The sequence below is a fragment of the Schistocerca cancellata genome, chromosome 5, assembly GCF_023864275.1.
Source record: "Schistocerca cancellata isolate TAMUIC-IGC-003103 chromosome 5, iqSchCanc2.1, whole genome shotgun sequence".
NCBI classification, from domain to species: domain Eukaryota; kingdom Metazoa; phylum Arthropoda; class Insecta; order Orthoptera; family Acrididae; genus Schistocerca; species Schistocerca cancellata.
Window position 1 is genome coordinate 9,683,520 of NC_064630.1, and position 24,488 is coordinate 9,708,007.

Here is a 24,488-nt window from a genome sequence, read left to right on the forward strand (position 1 = left end):
TGTGGCTAAGCCATGTCTCCGCAATATCCTTTCTTTCAGGAGTTCTGCAAGGTTCGCAGGAGAGCTTCTGTAAAGTTTGGAAGGTAGGAGACGAGGTAGTGGCAGATGTAAAGCTGTGAGTACCGGGCGTGAGTCGTGCTTCGGTAGCTCAGATGGTAGAGCACTTGCCCGCGAAAGGCAAACGTCCCGAGTTCGAGTCTCGGTCGGGCACACAGTTTTAATCTGCCAGGAAGTTTCACAAGGCGCACTTATTACAAAAATTGGTGTTCGCGCGTTTCGAGAATGCTCGATACAATGTACGTCATGTGCGTGATAATGACCTCCTACTTTACGCACATCTAATTGTGCGCGATGTAGATTACAGTGATATCAAGGGAAGCAGTGGATGGGCGGATACCTTCAAGCAGTGCTACAAAATTGGAAGACATGAGATAACAAAATTTCGAACAAAGCGTCAGTTTAACTAAGCACAGCAAACTGCGGAACCGGCTCGAAAATTCGTAGATGGGTTAAAAAAACTTAACCCATCGTTCAGTAATGAATCTGTTTTGAAACTCCAGCAATCTGGATTTGAAGAGGAAATGCATTGGAAAGGACTCTGGAAGTTAGTGGTACCACGACAGTTACCAAGTACAGGTACCAAGAGCTACTTACATTGACCATCTGTGGGCTAAAAGCAGTGCTCACGCCATAGTTGTAATTCTCTTACGCCCATTTTCCAGTTGTAGCTTGCTGTGGCGTAAATATTCCATACTCCCTTGCAAGATCTCGCACACGAGAATGAATCGTACGGGGAAGAACACTCCATCTTTTCACAGCACACTACATAACTCTGCAGTCAATCTGCCATCCAGATTAACAGTCGGTATAAGTGTACATGAATGCGTTAAGTTATTGATATACTCGTTTTGCACCATCCCGATGGTAGGATTCGTTCGAGGCTTATTCGAAGAAAACGTTCCACCGCTCACCACAAGTGGCTGATGCAAACCACGGAACGGAATTACTAGCTAGGAATCGGCTTCCAGTACCAACACTACCGACACACCCGATCTCCACCTAAATCTACATCTACACGATTTTGCTACGATTCAGAATTAAGTTCCTGTCAGAGGGTTCATCCAACCAAGTTCAAGCTGTTTCGCTACCGTTCCATTCTCGCAGAGATCGCGAGAGAAACGAACAATTAAATCTTTCTGTGCGAGCTCAGACTTCTCTTATTATATTATGATGAATTGATGATCATTTCTCCTCGTGTATGTGGGCGCCTACAAAATGCTTTCACACTCACGTTGATGAGGAAGGTGGTGATTGAAATTTCATGAGAAGTCCTGCTGTAACGAATATCGCCTTTGCTTTAATGATGTTAACCCCAAATCTTCTATTTGGCTATAACACAAAATGAGCTGTCCTCCTCCTGACTTTTTCGATATCCTCCGCCAGTCCCACCTCGTGCGGATCGCACGCCCGACAGCAATACTGCAGACGAGGGCGGACAATCGTAGTGTAAGCAGTCTCTTTAGTAGACATGTTGCATTCTGAGAATGTTCTGCCAACAAATCGCAGTATTTGGTTTGCTTTTCTCACAACATTTTCTATGTGATCGCACCAGTTTAAGCTAATTATAGTCGTAGTCCCTAAGTGTTTAGTTACACTCAGAGCCTTGAGATTTGTGAGATTTATCGTGTAAGCGAAATTTAGAGGATTCCTTTTTGTACCCATGTGGTTGATTTCACAGTTTTCAGAAATTAGAAGGAAGGTCAGAGTTGACCGTAATTTTCATGGTTCGCCGACCGGATTGGCCGTGCGGTTCTAGGCGCTACAGTCTGGAACCGAGCGACCGCTACGGTCGCAGGTTCGAATGCTGCCTCAGGCATGGCTGTGTGTGATGTCCTTAGGTTAGTTAGGTTTAATTAGTTCTAAGTTCTAGGCGACTGATGACCTCAGAAGTTAAGTCGCATAGTGCTCAGAGCCATTTGAACCATTTTTGAATTTTCATGGTTCATTGACTGCAAAATCGATTTTAAATCACATAGTTATCATCTTCAGTGCTGTAGTGTACAAATTAAACTCAAAGGCACTGGTGTCAAGTAATCATCAGTAACCAAAGCTATGTAACGATCACAATAACTCACAGTTTTCATTATTGCCGCCTTTTACACTGAACAGATACCTTGTCTAAATCATTTCAGAATTGGTTTTGATCGTCTAATGACTTCACACGTCGGTAAACGACAGCATCATCTGCAAACATTCTAAGAGAGCTGCACAATTGTCTCCTATATCGTTTACAGCAGGGGGTCTACAATATTTCCTGGGGGAACGCCAGGTATTGCTTCTGTTTTATTCGATCACTCTCTGTCAATTACTACGACCTCTCTGACCGGTAATTCCGAATCCAGATAAGCTCCACAGGCTCGCAAATTGATTAGAAGTCACTTGCGAGGAACAGCTTCGAATGCCTTCTGGAAATCGAAAACTATGAAATCAATTTGACTTCCCCTGACGATAGCACTCACTATTTCGTGAGAAACAAAGAGCTAGCTGGGTTTCACAAGAATGACATTTTCTTAATCCTCGTGGGCTCCTTGTCAATAAATGGTTTCCTTCGAGGTAATTCATAATGCTCCAAAACAGTATATGTTCCAGACTCCTACTGCATATCGACCTTAGCGGTATAAGCCTGTAATTCAGCGTACTATTATTCCTATTTCCTTTATTGAGTACTGGTGTAACCTGATCCACTTTCCAATCTTTAGATCTTTCAACAAGTTCGTTTTTGTATGTGACTGCTAACAAGGAAAACTCTCCATCGCACCCCCCTCAGATGCAGCGGTAATAGGGCCCAGTAGACAGACCGTTCAAAACTGATGACAGATCAAGCATGAAAACGGGAAGAAGGTGTACTGAACTATGAAAAAAAAGCGAAATATAAAACAGGGAACGGTCCAAACTCAACAAGTGCAAGATTGGGAGCAAGTGACAAGCGACGCTGCCGTGGGTGGGTTGTCAGGGTTTTTGACCGCCAGATAGACGAGCTCCCTTGGGCTTCCTCTGTCTTTTTCTTATAATCTCCTCTCGCTCTCCGCTGTATTCAAATTTGTATCTGTGCCGTTGCGTAACGTCCATTTGCCACTGCGAAGTGTAAGGAAGGGACCTGTAATGATTGTCGATTCTGCACAACTACTCTATTAACAGCGGAAAGGAAGTGGCTTTCGAAAGGGAACCGCCAACCTTTGATGACAAGGCGACGAGTCAACCGAATCCTCCACCGGAAAACAGGTCTGGTGTGGCATACACGGCGTTAGTGACAGTACGTGTGTCGTATGATAGGACATAACTTGTACGCGTGGTGAGGGAGTGATACACTATGTGATCGAAAGTATCCGGACACCCGCAGAAACATACGTTTATCACATTACGTGTATTGTGCTACCACCTACTGCCAGGTACTCCATATCAGCGACCTCAGTAGTCATTAGACATTGTGAGAGAGCAGAATGGGGCGCTCCGCGCAACATACGGACTTCGAACGTGGTCAGATGATTCGGTGCTTCTTGTTCCATACGTCTGTACGTGAGGTTCCCAACCTCTTAGACATCCCTAGGCCCATAGTTTCCGATGTGATAGTCAAGTAGAAACGTGAAGAGACACGTACAGCACAAAAGAGTGCAGGCCGACCTCGCCTGTTGACTGACAAAAATCGCCGACAGTTGAAGAGGGTCGCAATTTGTAATAGGCAGACATCTATCCAGACCATAACACAAGAATTCCAAATTGCATCAGGATCTACGAACTTTCAGTATTGCAGCGCGTTAGCAATCGTAAGTATCGAAATAATTATGAAAAATCCGCCTAGATTGCACAAACCACCTGGTGTTTACGTAGGTTTCAGCGCGGGTAACCATACCTTCTTCAGAACAAATATAAAACAGATTGCCTAAATAGGAGAGCCCGAGACCATCGTACGTTGGATAGGGTGAGGTAGCACACACAGGGTTGAGATAAGTAATATTATTGACGTGGTACATATGTACCGTGTATTTGTAAAAAAAATTTATAGGATCTTGCCGCTGTAGGTGTTGATTTTAGCCTTTGACTATGCCTATTTAGACATGCTGTTTTATATTTGTTCTGAAAAAAGCGTGGTTACCCACGCTGAAACCTAGGTAAACACCAGGTAGTTTGTGCAATCGAGGCGGATTTTTCATAATTATTTGCGTCAGCATCCACTGAAGGTATTACGACAGTTAGGAGGGAGGTGCGAAAACTTGGATTTGATGGTCGAGCGGCTGCTCATAAGCCACACATCAGGCCGGTAAATGCCAGACGACACCTCGCTCGGTGTGAGGAACGTAAACACTGGACGATTTAACAATGGAAAAACGTTGTGTGGAGTGACGAATCACGGTACACAGTTTGGTAATCTGATGGCAGGGTGTCAGAATGGCGAATGCCCGGTGAACGTCACTGCCAGAGTGTGTAGTGCCAATAGTAAAATTCGGATGTGATGGTGTTATAGCGTGGCCGTATTTTTCATGGAGGGGGCTTGCACCCCTTGTTGTTTTTCGTGGCACTATCACAGCACAGGCCTACACTGACGTTTTAAGCACCTTCTTGCTTCCCACTGCTGAAGAGCACTTCGGGGACGGCGACTGCATCTTTCAACACTATCGAGCGCCTGTTCGTAATGCACGGCCTGCGGCGGAGTGGTTGCCCGACAATTACATCCCTGTAACGGACTGACCTGCACAGAGTCCTGACCTGAATCCTACAGAACACCTTTGGGATGTTTCGGAAAGCCGATTTCGTGCCACGCGTCACCGGCCGTCATCGATACCTCTGCTCAGTGTATGACTCTGCGAAGAATTGGTTGCCATTCATCAAGAAACCTTCCAGCACCTGGTTGAACGTATGCCTGCGATAACGAAAGCTGTCATCAGGGCTAAGGGTGGGCCAACACCATATTGAATTCCAGCATTAGCGATGCAAGACCCCACGATCTTGTAAGTCATTTCCAGGCAGGTGTCCCGATGCCTTTGATCACGTAGTGTATATGCCTCTTTGCCCGATTTAGGTGTTCATGTGAATGTGAATGTGATCACTCCCAAGGAAATGATGACAACATAATAGTGGCTCAAATGGCTCTGAGCACTATGGGACTTAACATCTGTGGTCATCAGTCCCCTAGAACTTAGAACTACTTAAAACTAACTAACCTAAGGACATCACACACATCCATGCGCGAGGCAGGATTCGAACCTGCGACCGTAGCGGTCACGCGGTTCCAGACTGAAGCGCCTTTAACCGCACGGCCACACCGGCCGGCCAACATAATAGTTTGTCACATAAGTTGCAACAATTGAACGAAATAGTTCCACAATCACGCAGTTTCTCTATGGAAATTTGTGGCAAGTTCAAAAATGTTCGAATGTGTGTGAAATCTTATAGGACTTAACTGCCAAGGTCATCAGTTCCTAAGCTTACACACAACTTAACCTAAACTATCCTAAGGACAATCACACACTCCCATGCCCGAAGCAGGACTCGAACCGGCGTGGGGAGCCGTGTGGACCGGCAAGGCGCCTCAGGACAGGAGGCTACTTTGCTCGGCGTTCTCTGTGATCTGTGAAAACAAACCGTTTTTACGGTTCTGAAGTTGCGTTCTCTTTTGGAAGTTCTGACTCTTGACTTCCTTTGTTGTAACATAATTCACACTTCTTTACTGTTGTTTTGATTTCTGTGAGACGTCTATGTGGTATCTCAACCGGCTCTCATCATCAGATTTACTTGTGACTTGCCACATGACTTACAATTCTATAGCCAGTGTGTAGTGTGACAGCTGCCAAGACTACAGAAAGAGAACAAACGTTCCGATGACCGGACGGACAGTTAATAAAGGTTGTGAAAAAGTTAAGTAAATAAATAAATGGCACGAGGAGATGTAGAACCCGGATCGGCCACGTCTCAATCCAACATCGTGACCACTTAACCACAATACCATGGCTATTACAGTCTATACACTGTTGAACTTGTTGAGCTTGGACTGTCCACTGGTCCACTTTGCTTTTTTTCATAGTTCAGTAGACCTTGTTCCTCTCTTCGTGTTCAGTTTTTCAGGGGCGATCTACTGGACCACCTGACCACTAAATGTGAGGGAGGTGCGATGGGGAGGTTCCCTTGTAAGTACGGAGCTGCTGTGTAAGCATACCCTGAAATGTATGCAGTCTGTAGCGCAGGCCTTGCCTTTAGTGAGTAATGTAAGCTGCTTCGCTACACGGTTCATCTCCACTTCTCAGTTCGCTGCCCCAACGGCACAGACGCGCAGGTCTTCGGGCATAGCGGCGGCAGCCACTGTGCGCGGGGCTTCCCCCAAGTCTGCGGACGGTGAGTACGCAGGGAGCCGCCAGGCAGCGCCACGCGCCGGCATCGTTGGGGCTTCGGCGGGGGGGGGGGGGGGCGAGGTAGCGCAGGGAGCGAGGGAGGCTGCAGCGCGCGCTCCCGCCTGCCAGTACTCGCCGGGCGTCCACGCGGTGAGCACGTGTGCGCGCACGTGTCGGCTGCCCCCAGTGTCGCGCTGTTGTCGAGTGGCTGCCGCGCGTCGCTACATGTGTGCTGCCCACGTGCCCGCGATCCTGCTGCAGCACCTCCGAGATTGTGACCCTGTAAGCGGTACGTGGTCTCCACCAGCCGTGGCGTTCTCCGCGGCCGTTGTGTCTCATTGAGAGTTAAAAATTGACTCACTTGTCAAGTGCCGCGCAGTCCAATAATTTAATAACCGACCTCCGAACGGTTGGTACCTGTACACTACTGTTTAATCTACCGGGACAACTAAAAACCTCCGGAACATTGTCCGTAACAACATTCACCGAAATTAGAAACGAATATATGAGAAGTTTTCAAACCCCCTCAGAAATGCGTCGTCCAAGCTTAACTGAGACCGAATTTCAAATCCAATAACTCATTTTTTTATGAATTCGAGTTTGATATCTCGACGACACAGTGATCGAGCTCCTGTTTACTATGGGAATCTATCCTCGGATTATCTGCAGGTATCAAAAAATTATTTAGGAGAAGCTAGATGGAGAGTTCTTTACTGTGACGTCATACAAACTAAAAGCCACACTGCGTCACGACTTGTATTTTGTTTGATTCCACAGTAAAACCGTTGCCTTGTTCGCTGTTGAAACTAATATCATCATACGAGGGGTGATAAGAAGATGTAAACCAACGGGAAATAAAGAATTAGCTTGACGGGAGCTCGCGGCTGTTTTTTGAAATATCGTTTCATTTCAAATATTTACGAGATGTTGGACGGCAAACGCCCAAAATGTGTGGGCATGGCGAGCCAATGGGCATTTTATGAAGTAATACATTTAATACCACTGTAAGACTTAGAGCACAACAAACCCTACAAGTTACTGAAGCTTTACACGAATCGTTTACGTATGCGGTCAAGAACTTGATGTGAAACGCTGCTAGAGTTACGTAACTTAGCAAAATGAAACTCCGTGAGGAAAATTAGGCAGCCTCTGACATCGAGGAGAAGGCGGCCTCAGCGCTAGCCTTCCGCTAAACGTACTGATGCTCGAGCTAGTACGTCCTTGAAGCTGAAATCTTTTACGCTGTTAGGCCGAGACAAGTGTGTTTCCATATTCCTCCACACGGTCGACGTATCGATCCCTGTATTGGGATCTTCTTCAGCACCTTCTGAGGTCACGGATAGCTCATGTACCGTCGCCTGTGAGTTATTCTATTCAGAAACTTGTTGTGGGAACTCATTTCAACGAGATATCCAAGTAACAGTTCCAAACGACGTATCACTACTCCACATATGATTAAGTGTTCGCGTTGTACTGAAATCCATGAGGACGCCGTCTTACTGGAGTACTGGACGACCACTGCGGCATTGCTATCTTCTTGTCTGCTGTTAATGGGCTCATGCAATACGTTAAGGAAGATGTGAACAGAGAATGCATTTCAGGATATGCAATCGCAGTAAATATGGTTCAGTTTGATTCGGGGATACAAATACGATTCAATCAACAGGAATATCAGAGTAAAGCAAGATATTTTATTTCTTATGCGCCACATCTCCAGTTAGAAGGTAATCTTGATAAGTTGAGCTCGAACTCTTACGTAACATCAGAACTAGGTGGGGAAAATTTATGTTATGCAACAATGGTGCAACCTTAAAAGTTATTGCTACTATTAGCTAAGAAAAGAATTCCTATATTCTCCAAATGAAACGACTGCGATCAACGAGTACGCTGAAAACAGGCATGAATGGCTATTTTGTCAGTAGTCAAGGCGACTGTAATGTATGTCAAAAATGTGTTCACGTAAACTCACTGCATAATTGAACTTAGGGTAAAATATCTTGTACGTCACAGCACCCCCTCGACCAGTTACCTTCGCTGCTGTCCATTCACTGCTTACTGTTTCTTACGTCGTCGGTAACTATACCAACAGACAGTAACTCCTCTGCTCTGTAGAGGCGATTTCAAAACTATTGAAAGAACTAGAGTTTCACTTGCAGCAGTGTAGTGTTATTTAAGCACGCGGTTAACGACGAAACAGGTACGGAAAATAAGCAGGGAGTGATGATTCTTACGTAACCACCTTAGGCGAGGAAGAACGTGCCAGATTTCGTTTCTTCGTAGGATGATAAATATCGTATCAGTATCATGTTAATTCTTTGTAAAAGCTGTAAATTCAACATTCGTCGTTTTTCAAGTGATACAGCAACGTCGTCATCGTTGGAGAGCTTATTTCCGACCCCCAGGAGCTGTTCAGCGACTGGATTAGCGTACTGCGTGTTCAGTTCTGCGATCTGAGTACTCGCTCTGGGCTGCAAACCTCTACGGAACGTGCGAGTGCGGACGTGCGAGTTGGCCTGCGCGGGCCACGCAACAAGTGCGCAACGCCGATGCTTCGCGCGTGATCCCGACAGCCACAAGTCGGCCTTCTGACGGGGTTTGTCCCGCCAGACACCACCGCGTGCGGACCTGTTGGGATCTGGAAGATTCAGCCGCAGGAATTATATCCGCTGTGAACGATGCGACCCCTGCGGTAAAGCGCTCAACTTGGCTTAATACGACAAATCGTTGTTTTTTGCTTTGCTCGAGTTCCTGTAAATTTGTTATTTAGTCTACCTGAAATAGAGCCATTTGCCTCATGCCTAAAATCTCCACGTCCATCTTATCGCTACCTGTTCTTATATATTCAGTCAATGGTTCGCATCTAGAAAAATTGTCTGAGAACTGCCAGAATACAAATGATGGTGAAAAGTATTGTTTGTATCTGTTTATTCGTTTTGCAGATCCCGTGTCACTGCTGAATATCAAAGTGAAAGAAACTTTTGGTTAAAATAAAATTTTGACACACAGGACGTTGTTTTGAATTCTCTGGTTCAAATGGTTCAAATGGCTCTGAGCACTATGGGACTTAACTACTGAGGTCATCAGTCCCCTAGAACTTAGAACTACTTAAACCTAACTAACCTAAGGACATCACACACATCCATGCCCGAAGCAGGATTCGAACCTGCGACCGTAGCGGTCACGCGGTTCCAAACTGACGCGCGTAGAACCGCACGGCCACACCGGCCGGCTTGAATTCTCTCAAAAATTTAATTTTTATTGATGTTCGTTTTCACTTTCCTTTCTCTGACCCTTGTTAATTGAACTAAAAGAACGTTTACTTTTTTCCGTAGGATGAAAAGCAATACGTACGCAAAGACCAACTTCATATTTGGTTTCAAGTGGTTTATCTAGACAGTAAGAGGTGACTGGAGAAGATTTTAAAAAATGTTATAAAATGAAAATTGCGCTCTGTGAATTGTACCCCTACATCTATACCTACATAGATACTCCCCATGTCACCGTACGGCGCGTGGCGGAGGGTATCTTGTAACACTTCTTGTCATTTCCTTTGCCGGCTATGTGGCCGGGAGGTTCTAGGCGCTTCAGTCAGGAACCGCGGGATCGCTATGGTCGCAGGTTCGAATCCTGCCTCGGGCATGGATGTATGTGCTATCCTTAGGTTAGTTAGGTTTAAGTAGTTCTAGGGGACTGATAACCTCAGATGTTAAGTCGCATAGTGCTCAGAGCCATCTGAACCATCATTTCCTTTCCTGTTCCACTCGCCAATAGAGCGAGGGACAAACGCCTCCGTATGAGCTCTAATTTCTCGGCTCTTATCTTCATGGACCTTACGCGCAATGTATGTTGGCGGCAGTAGAATCGTTCACCACTCAGCTTCATGTGCCGGTTCTCTACATCTTCTCAATATTGCTTCTCAAAAACTACTACATTTTCAAAAATAATGTAGCAAATCAGTTATGGATTATATCACTCGGACAATGCCGCTTGTAATTCGTCCGAGGTCCTCACACTCCCGTTAAAGGCAGAAGAATTCCATAGAAACTGATTCCAGCTATTAGAAAGTCCCTGACGGTGATACGTCAACATCGATTTCGAACTTTGTCGATATGCAAAAAACATTAGTGACGTAAACCTTCAAGACCAGAGACCAGTCCCCAATTTTTTTTGGCATTAAAGTAATGGAAATATATAGTAGTGTCTTCAAAACATCGGATCTACATGGGTTTCGTTACAATAACATGTCTGAATCAGTAAGGGAAATGTTAGCCCTTTCCTAAAGGTCTGATAAGTACAAGTTATCAGCTGATAAATACAAGTATCATGTATTATACCCGACAACATTGGAGTCTCGACAGTGAACATGCCTCTACAACATCAAAAGGGAAATAAGGAAACTAGCCCGATGATCGCTTCTCAGACCACATTTTCCTTGTTAGCTACTTAGCTCTTTCTTGCCGATTACATAAAACTTCAAAAATTTTGTACCTGATGAACTTAGGCTGATGATCACCAACGAAAAGTGCGTAGTTTTGTAACAGCGCCAATTTCGTCGTACTTTTCTTTAGTTAAATTGTAAAAGCGCTTGGACTTTATAATGTGTATATGTGGTTAGCCGAGAATTCTGCGCGCACGCCGCGCCTGTGCCTCTGTCCTTCCTACTGGAGGATCTTGCGTAGGGTCAGGATGCCGCCAGGTACCGCAGACGGGGACAAAAAAGCCGGCTGGACAAGTTGTCCAGCGCAGGGCCACCGCCTGACGCACGTGGACGGCGAGCGAAAAACCGGCGCTAGCCGGCCGTCCGGAATGTTTCCGCATGGACTGAATGCTTAAAGATTACTGCCTGTCGCCGCCGCCGCATCCCCAATCAGTTATTCGTAGATGACTGTTGTAACATTAGCCCTATCCATGTACAGCTAGAATCCTTTGAACAAGAAAATTTACCTCTATCACTTGAAGCACACAGCGAGAATCTTTCTTCATTTTCTTTTTGTTGCAAGAATTCCAATAATAGCTGTATTTTTGGCTAGTTTTATATCACACTACGGGTTTCGTTGCCTATGCTACATCATCAGGTGCATACAAACATTAAAACATGGTAAACATCATGCTGAAAAATACAGAATTCCCAATCTCCTTAGCTAAAACCGTAATGTCCATAGGGCGAATAGTCAATCAATGAAAAGTTATTCTGTCACACTTCGCGAACAACGGTTCGAGATACATATGCTCAGATCTGAACTCTGATCCACCACTACAGACGTACGTCACTTTATAAGGAGCATGGACAAGCTCAAAAATATCTGAGCTAAGCTCTTAAAGCTTTTTATTCGTAGGAACAGTCCGCAGCTCTTGGTCTAGTGGATAGCGTTGCTGCCTCTGGATCACGGGATCCCGGGGTCGATTCCCGGCTATGTTAGGGATTTCCTCTGCCCGGGGACTGGGTGTTTCTGTTGTCCTCATCACTTCATCACCATCATCATCATTCGTGACAGTGGCTAGATTGGATTGTGTACAAACTGGGAATTTTTACAGGTGCTGATGACCCCGCAACTGAGCGCCTCGAAAACCAAACATCATCATATTCCTAGAGACACTTGCATTTCATGACATCTGCTCCCAGAATGAGATTTTCACTCTCCAGCGGAGTGTGTGGCAGATTAAAACTGTGTGCTGGACCGAGACTGAAACTCGGGACGTTTGCCTTTCGCGGGCAAGTGCTCTACCACTGAGCATCCCAAGCGCGACTCACGCCCAGTCTTCACAGCAAAGGTCCCGAGTTCGAGTCTCGGTCCGGCACACAGTTTTAATCTGCCAGGAAGTTTCATGACATCTGTTGGTAATTTCCTCGACGAGCTTCCTCCATCCGTAGAGCTAAATGCATACCGTAAGGTAAATAAGATTTCCTGAGAATTTCAGATACACAATAAATTAATCACATAGATAATGTTGTGGAGAAAGCAAACCAATTACTGCAGTTTATCGGCAGAACACATAGGAAATGCAACAGGTCTACTAAAGACACAGTTAACACTACGATTCTCCTCCATCTCCTGGAGGACTGCAGTGCGGTGTGCGATCCGCAACAGATAGGACTGGCGGTGGACATCGAAAAAGTTCAAAGAAGGCAGCTCGTTTTTTTATTATCGTGAAATAGAGGAGAGAGCGGCATGGATGTGACACCCGAATTGGGGTCTCAGTCATTAAAACAAAGTCGTTTGGTATATTTGGCTTGAAGGAGATATTTACCTTTGTCTTTGAATTTTTTTATTTTCTTTATTGGTTTAAAGATTTTATTTATTTCATTTATTTAATGAGGTTTTTCGAGAAAAGTTAATTTCTTACTGCGGCACGATCTTCTCATGAAGTTTCAGTCACCAGCTTCCTTCTCAGAGTGTCAAAATATGTTGTTGGCACCCACCTACACAGGGAGAAATGATCATCGTAAGAAAATAAGACAAACCAGAGCTCGCACGGAAACATTTAAGGGTTCGTTTTTCCCACTCGCTGTTCGAAAGTGGAATAGTAGACCAGCAGTTTGAAATTGGTTCCATGAACCTTCTGCCAGTCACTTAGCTGTGGCTTGCAGAGTAATTATGTAGATGTAGATGTTGAACTCATGAACTGTTATGAATGATATTGAGTGCGACTTGATTATTTATGCACAAATGCCAGCCGGAGTGGCTGAGCGGTTAAAGGCGCTACAGTCTGGAACCACACGACCGCTACTGTCGCAGGTTCGAATCCTGCCTCGGGCATGGATGTGTGTGATGTCCTTAGGCTAGTTAGGTTTAAGTAGTTCTAAGTTCTAGGGGACTTATGACCACAGCAGTTGAGTCCCATAGTGCTCAGAGCCATTTTTTGCACAAACTATGGCTGCTAGTTTCATTTTATCATTTTTGTCACATTAAATTTTTTTGTGATATCCCGTTTCAAGTCATAAAATGGTATTTAAAAGTTGGTCAATACGATACGGTTGCCCCTGAAATTCAGTAACGCATTATAATATTAAGTACTATAATGTTCGAAATGGGGAGATTAACTCAAGACAGGAACGTATGGACTGATGACAAAAGTATTTCTTTAATGGTTCTTTAAGTGAAATATTGTAGCGTGCACAAATCTATAAGGGAAACTAGGAAATGTGTCACATTTTCGTCTAGTCAGTGTTTACAACGTTTCTCTTTATGTTATCATGCACGTTCGAGTTAAGCGATTCAGCAAGACGCAGTCCGTAAATGTGGTTCTCAACAAACTCACTTCGCATCTACTTATCTATTTATTTATTCAATTAACTTGATCAGGTTAGTGTCCAGAGGCAAGGCCTCTCATTCGTCGGACCAGGGTTTCACAGATACAGTACCCTTTATCCATCAGTGTTTTCTAATAAATAACAGTTTTAATATGACTAACAGCATGCAAATAATTTGATAGTGTGAAGTGGTAATATGAGTCAATAATACTGACTGTGAACTAATAAAGTTAAAACTGGAAGTACTTGTACTACTCCACCTGCTGCCACTAATTGTGATAACAGTAATAATAATAACAGGAATAGTAATAATAATGACAAAAATAAAAATAATGGCAGATATTAAAGGAAGTTGTAGGAGTACAAGATAATCAAGGAGACTGCCCTAGCTAAGAATACTGGGAAAAGAGGAAGATATGGTTCGAAATGAAAATGTGCAAAGGTAGCGAGTGAGTTCGTGGACAGTGGTAATTTTTATTGTTGCTTTAACAGATGTGTCATTTACTGTCTTGCGCTGGAGGTTATTCGAGAGTCCGGTTCCTGCTACACAGAGGGAGAGTGTGCGAGAAAGTGGCTGAACGATTAATGCGACAGAAAGGATTTTTTTCTGCTTTCTGGATTTACATAAACCGGAAGTACCGCATTTCTAACGACGTATCTGACGTTTCAGGTCTTATTTCCATGTGTGCTTTATATGAACTGGAGAACAACAGAAAACGTTTTGCATTTGAAGGAACGTTTTGAAACACACTCTGCTGTAGTATACGATACATCATGTCACATGTTGAAGTATAATAATCATCATCTGTTGTTGTTGGAGCTACAGCCCGTTTTTCATGAAAGCTGTGTGGAGACACATTCATAATGCCACTCTCTTAACGCTTTTGTGTGTCACGAAAGGCAATGTTTTTGTAGGTATTCCTCTATTCCTTTACCCTTGCCTTCCTCTTAATTTCCCTTAACTTAATCTTCCTGTCTTTTCACTGTTTTACTCGTTATTTATGCGCCATATTCTTTTGGAGATCAAAGGTTATTTTCGTACTTATTTTCCACTCACCTGTGTTCCTTGTTTATTTGCAAATAAGTTCGAAGCCTTTAAAGTCATCTTTACCACACTGCACGTTGCTATTGAACAGCAGCTTATACCTCTGGGTGTACATCATTTCAATAATTCTGCCCAATTACCTGAAGATGAACCCATAAATGGCTTCTATATCGATTGAAAGTAGGGAACAAACACAGCTAAGATTATAATTTGCACGAAGAAAGCTTTGGGCTTCGCAACAAAAATTAATTCACAGCTCAGGTCTCCAGTATGCAGCATTATGGAAGCAACAAGTTATTGCACACCAGGACGAGACCCATAAATTTACTTCATTTCTTCGAACCCCGAGTGATACCTCTGCACACCGTGCTGTGACTCTTCTAGTCCACTTAATAAGTTTTGTCCTTTTTCTTCGCTGTCCCAAGTTGACAACCTGCAATACATTTCGGTCGTCCAGGTTTTGACTTCCATACAGTAACATTCTCCATGACTAACTCTAAAAAATTCGTTTCTTTTGAAGATGAATCGTTATTTAATTACTCGTGCTCTACAATACAACAACTAATATAACATCGCAACGTTTCTTGACAGATTGTGTCATAAACTAGGACTGTCTTGGACCATTCTTATTTTCACTCGTTGGCAACATCGGTGTTCTCGTTTCTGGTACCAGTTTCAATGAAGGGTGCTACTAATGCGTTCACTCAGCACATTATCGTGATGACATATTTATGTGCTAACTACGCTTTTCTTCGTGAAACATTCAGGTACCTCTTTACAAGGAAATATTTGGCTTTTTCCAAAGGCCAGTGTTATTCTGCAGTGATTGCTAGAACATTCGTTTAAAAGATCGTCTTGCTGCTTGTTGAAATCTAATTCTTCTGTTGGTTTCTAATTATGTAGAATTTCGTTAGGTACAATACCAGGAACGGTAACAGTCTTTAAGTATGTAATTTTTTTGGTAGAGTAAGGAAAAATTACTAACTATTTCATTCGATACAGTATTTCCTTTGATTGTGATCAGTTTTTGAATGGTTTTGCTCTTTATATTTTTCTGTCTGTCAAGAAAAGGAACCTACAACCAAGCCCATTGTATCGCTAGAGACAATGATTTAGAGAGCAGATCTAACTGTGGTACCGGAGCCAAGAGTGGATCTAGAGTGAAATCATGATACCAGTGCCAAACAATATTATATTCCTTTTTCGTTTATGCCTGCCAAACACGAAATGTTTTCAATTTATAACACTTCGTAACACAAATAAGTCTGGTAGGATGTGCAGAAGTGCTCTAAATCATGTACGTCACATTAGATCAAAATTAGGAGACAGTGAAGGTGTATTACTCTATACCTCTCAATCACAGTACTGAATAACGACATTACTGGGAAGAAAAATTTAAAATCTCATGTCTATTATCAGAAGAGAACGATTGTTTGGCACTAGCTATACCGTCAAATCACTTTGAACAGAGCATATTATATGTGTTGTATAAAATCAGTGACCTCTTCATGTTGTGGTCTTCAGTCCGAAGATCAGTTTGAGGCAACTTGCCGCTATAGTCTATTCTGTACAGGAGACTTCTTCTCTGCATAACTGCAGCAGCGTACATCCATGTGAAACCACTATCGGTAGCATAAACCTCTTTCCTCCCAAAATCACTAGTGATCCATTGCTTGAAATGGTGAAGGAAATGAAGAAAGTTTTGCCTCATTACACTAACAATTTATTGGTGTATGCCACGCTCTTCTTGCCAATGCAAACTGCAAGACGTTATTTATTTAATTTATTATTTTTTATCATCAGTATTCCGGCTGGTTTTATGTGGTATCATTTATTAATGCACCATAATCTAATATATGTCTTCCGCTACACATTTTGCCATGCCTCGTCTTACTTCAATGAAAGTTATTCCCTCTCGTCTTAATTGGTGGTCTACGATCGTATCTCTCCTTCTAGTTAGCGTTTCCATATATTTCTTCCCCCTCGAATTTTACGGAGAATCACATTTCTTATATTATTAGCCCACTAAACTTTTAGCATTATTCTGTAGCGCCAAAACCCAAATGCTTCGAGTCTCTACCTCTCCGTTTTTCTCCCAGTGGATGACTCTTTCCCATCGAATGGTGTCCTCCTTCATTTTCTCCCAATTTTTAGTTAAGTTTGTTACTTATTTCATTTCCGATGGGCCTTAATCCTCAGCATTCTTTTATTTCCTCCAACTCCCTACACTGTGCTTAACTTTTCGTTCTATTCAACAGCTCCTCTAAATTTTTGTCACTTTCATTGAGGACAATGATGTCATCAGCGGATCTTATCAATTACATGAATTCACTGGGAATTTTAAACGCGCTGTTGTTCCTTCCTTTTTTTTCTTTCATGTTTCACAGGAGAGTAGGACTACATTCTGGCCTTACAGATCTCATTAATTAGAGCAGAACTTCCTTCGTCTTCCATTCCTGTTGGTCCCTCTTGATTCCAATACTCCCAGAACAGTACCTGTCTTTTACTGCAATGTGTTCTGAGGATTTCACATAACTTTCATCTCGTTTCACTCTCGAATGCTTTTCCTATGTAGACATATTCTAAGCAAATATCTTGAATTTTCTTAAGTCTTTATACCTCCTGGCCGATCGAAGCTGTGTACCGGACGGACACTCGAACTCTGGACCGTTCCATTTCGCTGGCAAGTGCTCCACCAACTGAGCTACCCAAGCACGACTCACAATTCCGCATTACCTAGTTCCTTAAGTCTTGTTTCTATCACCTAACGTGTTGTGCCTTTACATTTCATTTCTATTTAATTTTCCCTTGTTCTCTGTATACTACTCTTTGCCAATGTTTAAAATGGAAGCAAAGTATGCTAGTGATTCAGCTCAAGAATGATACGCAGCTTCTGCAGAACAAAGACCACCTTCCCGACAAAGATCGGATTATTGACTCCAGATAAATGCTAGACTGTAACTGGTTTCCTGAAAAAAGGAATGGTTTCGCAGCACAGTCCACATAGCGATAGCAACATTAGCAAATAATATTTCGTCTTTCATCAAATGATTTATTCTAATGAACTGTACAATTGATTAGTAAAGACCTGTAGATTTGCTAAAACTAAAAATAATGTTTTGATATTTGTTGACTTATTTTAAATTTCGCTTAAATCCCAATCCCTTTTCGAAGCCACTAAGTCAAATCGTAGCTTTCGGAAAGCATTCTTTATATTGTTTCTCTTTCATTTCCCAGTTCTTTCCGTGCTTTATCAACCTTGTACTCCTATTTACTGCACATAAATTGCTCCACAATATGAGCTAAATGTTATGTTCAAAAAATGTTCAAATGTGTGTGAAATCTTATGGGACTTAACTGCTAAGGTCATCAGTCCGTGAGCTTACACACTACTTAACCTAAATTATCCTAAGGACAAACACACACACCCATGCCCGAGGGAGGAGTCGAATCTCCACCGGGACCAGCTGCACAGTCCATGACTGCAGCGCCTTAAAATGTTATGTTTCTTCTCTCCAAAAGCAAAATATTCTTTCTCACAGCTCCTTCCGTCGACAAATTACTGTTTCTCGACTGACAGTACACCTACCAACCAGTCCCTTCTTGAAGTAATGAATAAACTACTGATTCGTCACCAGATGTTTGGCTGCAGTGGAATTCTCTTCGGGAGACGCAAGTCTTGTAAACTTTCCGTCATTTCCGTAAATAGATTAAGGCAAATGCGTACAGCATATTGAAATATATTCGCCTGGTTTTCGTTCCGTTTCCTTACACTTGGTCGTGTTGTGCTTCTGCCTCATTGTGGAACCCTTATCTTTCTCACTTTTTTCCCACTCTTCCTTTATTGTACCTTGCAGGCTTCATTTGGAGCTTTGTCTATGTACTGATTAACACACGCAGGCCAACATTTACCATTTTAGGAGCATCTACCAGCGCAATTCCGTTTTCTTGTTCTCTTCTGACTATTCGATACCCTGTAGGGGGCCAGTGTGTAAGGTGGATCGATTTATTGGTGATGAAGTTCGCCTCCAGCGATAAGGGTCACAGATGATTCAACATCTACATGTATATCTACATCTGTACTCCGAAAGCCACCTTACTATTTGAGTGGCGAGTGCCCGGCAGGACTTCAACAATCATATCACCACTTTCTTGTCTCATTAGTGAAGAACGATTGCCGTAAACCCACGTATGAACTCTGATTTTTCTGTTTATCCCGTCATCTCATTTCGCGAGATGATTCTGGTATAACGTAGTATGTTGGCTGACTGCTCTTGGGAAGTACTCTCTCGGAATTTTTATAGTCAATCTGTGGGTGATGGGAAACGTTTCCCTCGTAATTTCTGCCAGTAGAGTTTCATGAGCAGTTGAGCGCCCTCATAATGCTGTAGCGTTTACCAAATGAACCAGTAATTAAAGACGTCGCTCTTCCTTAGGTCTCCTGTATTTCTATTAATTTCACCTCTTATGGGTCTCGTACCACGACCAGTACCCAAATATCGGTCCAAAGAGTGTCACGTAAACTATCTCTTTCATGGATGAATTCTCCAATGAATGTCAGCACCCTTCAAGTGGGCGTCCCATTTCATTTATTTGTACATGGTGACACAGAATAAGGGGACTGTTTAAAATGATTAGTGACAGCCGTGGGCAGATGGCATCACTGCGGGTTCGTGACAGTCGGTGAGTAAACAGTCCGCCATTTCAGTAATCATGGATCAGTGAAACGGGCAGCAGCGTGCGTTAGCCATAAAAATGTTTTATTGGTGACGTTTTTATAATTTACGATATCATTATGCAATTCCGTCGAAACACGCGTTAAAATGTTGTATTAATAACTTTGAAGAAACTGGATCAGACCACAAGAAGGAACCAACAGGACGGCCAAGCAGTGTGGTTTCTCCAGCGAACATTGATGTGCGCGTCTGTCTTACGGATCCAACGGCGTTCAGTTCGTAAGCAAGCAGCAGTGGTTTGAATGTCCCGGGAGAGTGTTCACAGAATTATTCATCTTGATTTAAAATTTCATCCGTACAAACTACAGAAGGTGCAACAATTGAGGGACAACGATTACCGGTTACGATTGGGATTCCGTCAACATATGAAAACAAAAATAAACAATGACCATGAATTTCTAAGCAAGATGTGCATGTCAGATGAGGTACATTTTCATCTCACAGATGTGAATAAACAGAAGTACCGTTACTGGGCAAACACTGTTACTTTATGACGTTCGTAAGCGGCCTTTACACACTAGTAAAATGACAGTATGGTGTGGTGTTACATGGGATTATCGGACCGTAAATGAACAGGGAAAAACAATAACTGTCAATGTCGATCGTCACGTGGAGATGTTACAAACTTCCGTCACTCCTGCACTGAACAACTTTCCAAACGTTCAAGAAGCCTGGTTTCAACAGAATGGAGCGATATCACACATTTCACGGCAGCGTAATTAGGCTACTTCACATTGAAATATAGGCAGAAATGATTATAAATAAGCAGTAGTTGGTACATAATGGAAAGCAATGTTCGTTTGATATTAGCATACAACATAACTTCTTGTCTACATCAAAGCTTATAACAGTGAGATAAAATATGAAAACATCATTATGAAAATGTAGATAGAACTGAATGACAACTTGTAGAAAGCAATATTGACGTGAAATACAGCCCAGAAACATTTGATAATTAAAAAAAACGTAGGACTACCTTAGAAGGAAAAAAGCATTTCGGCAACTTGACAAGGAGACCCGAAGTCACATATCGAGTAACAGCTTTATACCGTTGATAAAATTTTTGTTACGTAGCTGTAGCTGTTTGTTAAGCATGAGGCTACCCTTTCGAGCAAAATGCTTGAAAATCTCTAATTCTTCAAGAATATCTAGTCTACGCCCTTTCTTTTCGGCGTGCAAAATGTTGCTATAACAGATGGCTTTACGTGAATGACCTGTAATTAGAAGATGGTCGGCAAAAGACGAATTTTGGGGGCTAGTGCCATTTTTTCTTAGGAAGTGTTCTTTATATCTGGTAGTGAAGGCACGTCCAGTTTGTCCTATATAGTAAGAGGAGCAAGTATCGCATACAATTTTGTAAACACCAGAATTTTCTAAAGGGGAACGAATAGAATGTAAATTATGAATGAATTTTTGTTCCAAACTGTTACTAGTAGAAAAAACAACGTTGCAATCGTATTTCTTTCGAAGAATGCGTTGGATCTGATAAGAGATAGGCCCCACTGAAGGAAGAGAGAAATATTTTTTTGAGACTCAATGACAGAAGTGGCTAGCTTAGTAATTCTTTTAGCAGTTTTCTTTTTAAGGACGTCATCTACTATGTTAGGTTTATACTCGGTGTTAAGTGCTATTGTTTTAAGTAAATTGATTTCGTCGTTGAACTTTTCTTTAGAAAGTGGGATTTGAAATGGCTCGGTGAACAGTAGAATGAAAGAAGGCTTTTTATACGATTGTGGATGAGTAGAAGATGCAGGAACGATGTGGTCGGTATATGTTACTTTATTTTTCATAAAGTAAAAAGGAACGAGAAAGTAAAAATATTTGAGCAACTCAATCAGAGATTGACCTAAGTTCTCATTATAAGTGTCTCTCCATTAGTGTACGTTTGGTGAATGGTGATATGAAGTCTTACAGCTAACTTTTCATAACTGTTCTTATGTCTTATATTAATCTTATATTAATCCTAAATGGCACAGACATAACCTTTTTTTCTGCAAAGAGCTTGTGATTAATTCTGAACCATCATACAGACTGGTCTGAACACAAAGTTGCAGTCTGTAAGAAGGTGTCAAAGTTGCTTCACTCACTACAGAAATATAAAAAATTGTTGCGTTTCGAGCTTAAAAAGAAGAATTTAGAATCACATATCCTGCCTCTAGTCGACTTTGGTGATAATATTCTCCAAGGACTTTCATAGGAAAGATCATGCATATTGGAACTGACGATGAATGCTTGTGCACGATACATTTATAGCATTCGCTATTCCTACCGTATCACTCATGCATACGTGTCAATAAGTCTAGACAGTATCACACCCTATGTCTGCTCTATCGCCTTCGAAATCACTGAACTCTCTCTTATTTATTGTCAACTTTTTCACTAATACCTGAACAGCACGGCAGAGACACCCGCCCTCAACAGAGTAAAATCCTCTCTGTACCAGTACATAACACTGCCATATTCTCTGAATCATTCTCCGAATCAGGAACCAGACGCTAGAATAATCTTCTACAAAATACCAGAGAAACCAAATCCTTTCCAAGCTTCAAAAGACAGCTGATGGCCCATCTGCTATGACAATAGCCATCTATGCCATACTCAGATCCGCAGCTTTGTTTCCAAATACCCTCTAAGCCACAACTTCCTCCCCACCCCCTCACTCCCTTTTGTCAGCAGAGTTCTCTCTTTGTATTTTATTAGTTCCTATCTTCTACTGTAATTATCATTTAAGTCTTTTCGTTCATCTATATCCTTTTCACTCCTGATAACTCTAATCATAGATTCAAATGTATTACAATAATTTAATTATTATGCCATTCATTATTATTATTATCATTGTCATTACTATTGTTATTATTATTATTAGTATCATCTGTTACTATTACTACAATTATTATTAGTATCATTATTCCTCTTTCCTGTCTCAGAGGTTATGTCTGGTTAAAAATGGAAAGTGACGTGGACCTTGATCAAGCGTCACTTCCTTTTAACTGTACGGTATATGTTACATTGCATTTAGGAACTTTCGGGTAATTGAACATGTATCAATAATTACAGATTTCTGTAGTTGTATATATACGTTTGGATGTAGTTGTATTGCGTTGAATTACTGGTGGATATTGTGTGGTATGACTCCTGTAGTTGATAGTATAATTGGTACGATGTCAACTTTATCCTGATGCCACATGTCTTTGACTTCTCAGCCAGTTTGATGATTTTTCAATTTTTTCTCCTGTTTTCTTCTGTATATTTGTTGTCTTGGGTATGGATATTTCGATTAGTTGTGTTAATTTCTTCTTTTTATTGGTAAATATGATGTCAGGTTTATTATGTGGTGTTGTTTTATCTGTTATAATGGTTCTGTTGCAGTATAATTTGTATTCATCATTCTCCAGTACATTTTGTGATGCATGCTTGTATATGGGAACATGTTGTTTTATTAGTTTATGTTGTATGGCAAGTTGTTGATGTATTATTTTTGCAACATTGTCGTGTCTTCTGGCGTATTCTGTATTTGCTAGTATTGTACATCCGCTTGTGTTGTGATCTACTGTTTCTATTTGTTGTTTGCAAAGTCTGCATTTATCTGTTGTGGTACTGGGATCTTTAATAATATGCTTTCTGTAATATCTGGTGTTTATTGTTTGATCCTGTATTGCAGTCATGAATCCTTCCATCTCACTGTATATATTGCCTTTTGTTAGCCATGTGTTGGATGCGTCTTGATCGATGTGTGGCTCTGTTAGATGATACGGGTGCTTGCCATGTAGTGTTCTCTTTTTCCAATTTACTTTCTTCATATCTGTTGATGTTATGTGATCTAAAGGGTTGTAGAAGTGGTTATAAAATTGCAATGGTGTAGCCGATGTATTTATACGAGTGATTGCTTTGTGTATTTTGCTAGTTTCTGCTCGTTCCATAAAGAATTATTATTATTATTATTATTATTAGTTTCATCCATTACTATTATTACTATTATCATTGTTAATGTTATTATGACATTTAATACTGTGAACTTTTTTGTGAAATGTTTGGTATGTGTTTTTCCTGGTCAGCTGTAAAAGAGGGCCTTTAGGCCCTTATCTGATCAGGCTAAATAAATATATTTTCCCACTTTACCTGTTACACTGGCAGTCGGTAAACATTATTGACGGATTTCTCTGATTTTCTCGCTGCACTCATTTTGCGAGACATATGTGGGAGGAACTAATATGTTATCGACTCCTCCTAGAACGTACGCCATAAGAATTTCAATAGCAAACCTGTCTGTGACGTCCGGTGGCCTTCCTGTATTGTCTACCGTTGGTGTTTGTTGGGTACCACCATAATGATCTTACGTCGACTAAACGATCACGTGGTGCAATCCGAAAACAAAGGAAGTAGGTTACAGTACGCTTGTTCGCCCACTGCTTGAATACTGCTCAGCAGTGTGGGATCCGTACCAGATAGGGTTGATAGAAGATATAGAGAAGTTCCAACGGAGAGTAGCGCGCTTCGTTACAGGATCATTGAGTAATCGCGAAAGCGTTACGGAGATGATAGATAAACTCCAGTGGAAGACTCTGCAGGAGAGACGCTCAGTAGCTCGGTACGGGCTTTTGTCAAAGTTTCGAGAACATACCTTCACCGAAGAGTCAAGCAGTATATTGCTCCCTCCTACGTATATCTCGCGAAGAGACCATGAGGATAAAATCAGAGAGATCAGAGCCCACACAGAGGCATACCGACAATCCTTCTTTCCACGAACAATACGAGACTGGAATAGAAGGGAGAACCGATAGAGGTACTCAAGGTACACTCCGCCACACACCGTCAGGTGGCTTGCGGAGTATGGATGTAGATGTAGATGTAGACTAAACGCACCGCTCTTCGTTTGATCTTCTCTATCTTATCTATTAATCGAATATGGTAAGAACCCCATACTAATGAGCAGTACTTACGAAACAATCCAACAAGAGCTTAGAAAGTAGCATTAAGTGGTATTTAAAATATGACAGCGTCAGTTGGGTAATGTACCTTCGAAACAGCGGGCGGTTTGCCTGCTAAAATATCAACTGTCTTCGACGATCACT

At 42.0% G+C, this 24,488-nt stretch overlaps 1 protein-coding gene across 1 annotated transcript in view; it reads left to right on the top strand.

The window, feature by feature from the left end:
• Positions 1–6,533: 6,533 nt before the first annotated feature.
• LOC126187738 (discoidin domain-containing receptor tyrosine kinase B-like) overlaps positions 6,534–24,488 on the top strand; it is a 71,392-nt gene continuing 53,437 nt past the window's right edge. The window contains exon 1 of the mRNA XM_049928988.1: positions 6,534–6,672. The gene's annotated coding sequence lies outside the window, so the exon portion shown is untranslated. The remainder of the gene's footprint in view (positions 6,673–24,488) is intronic.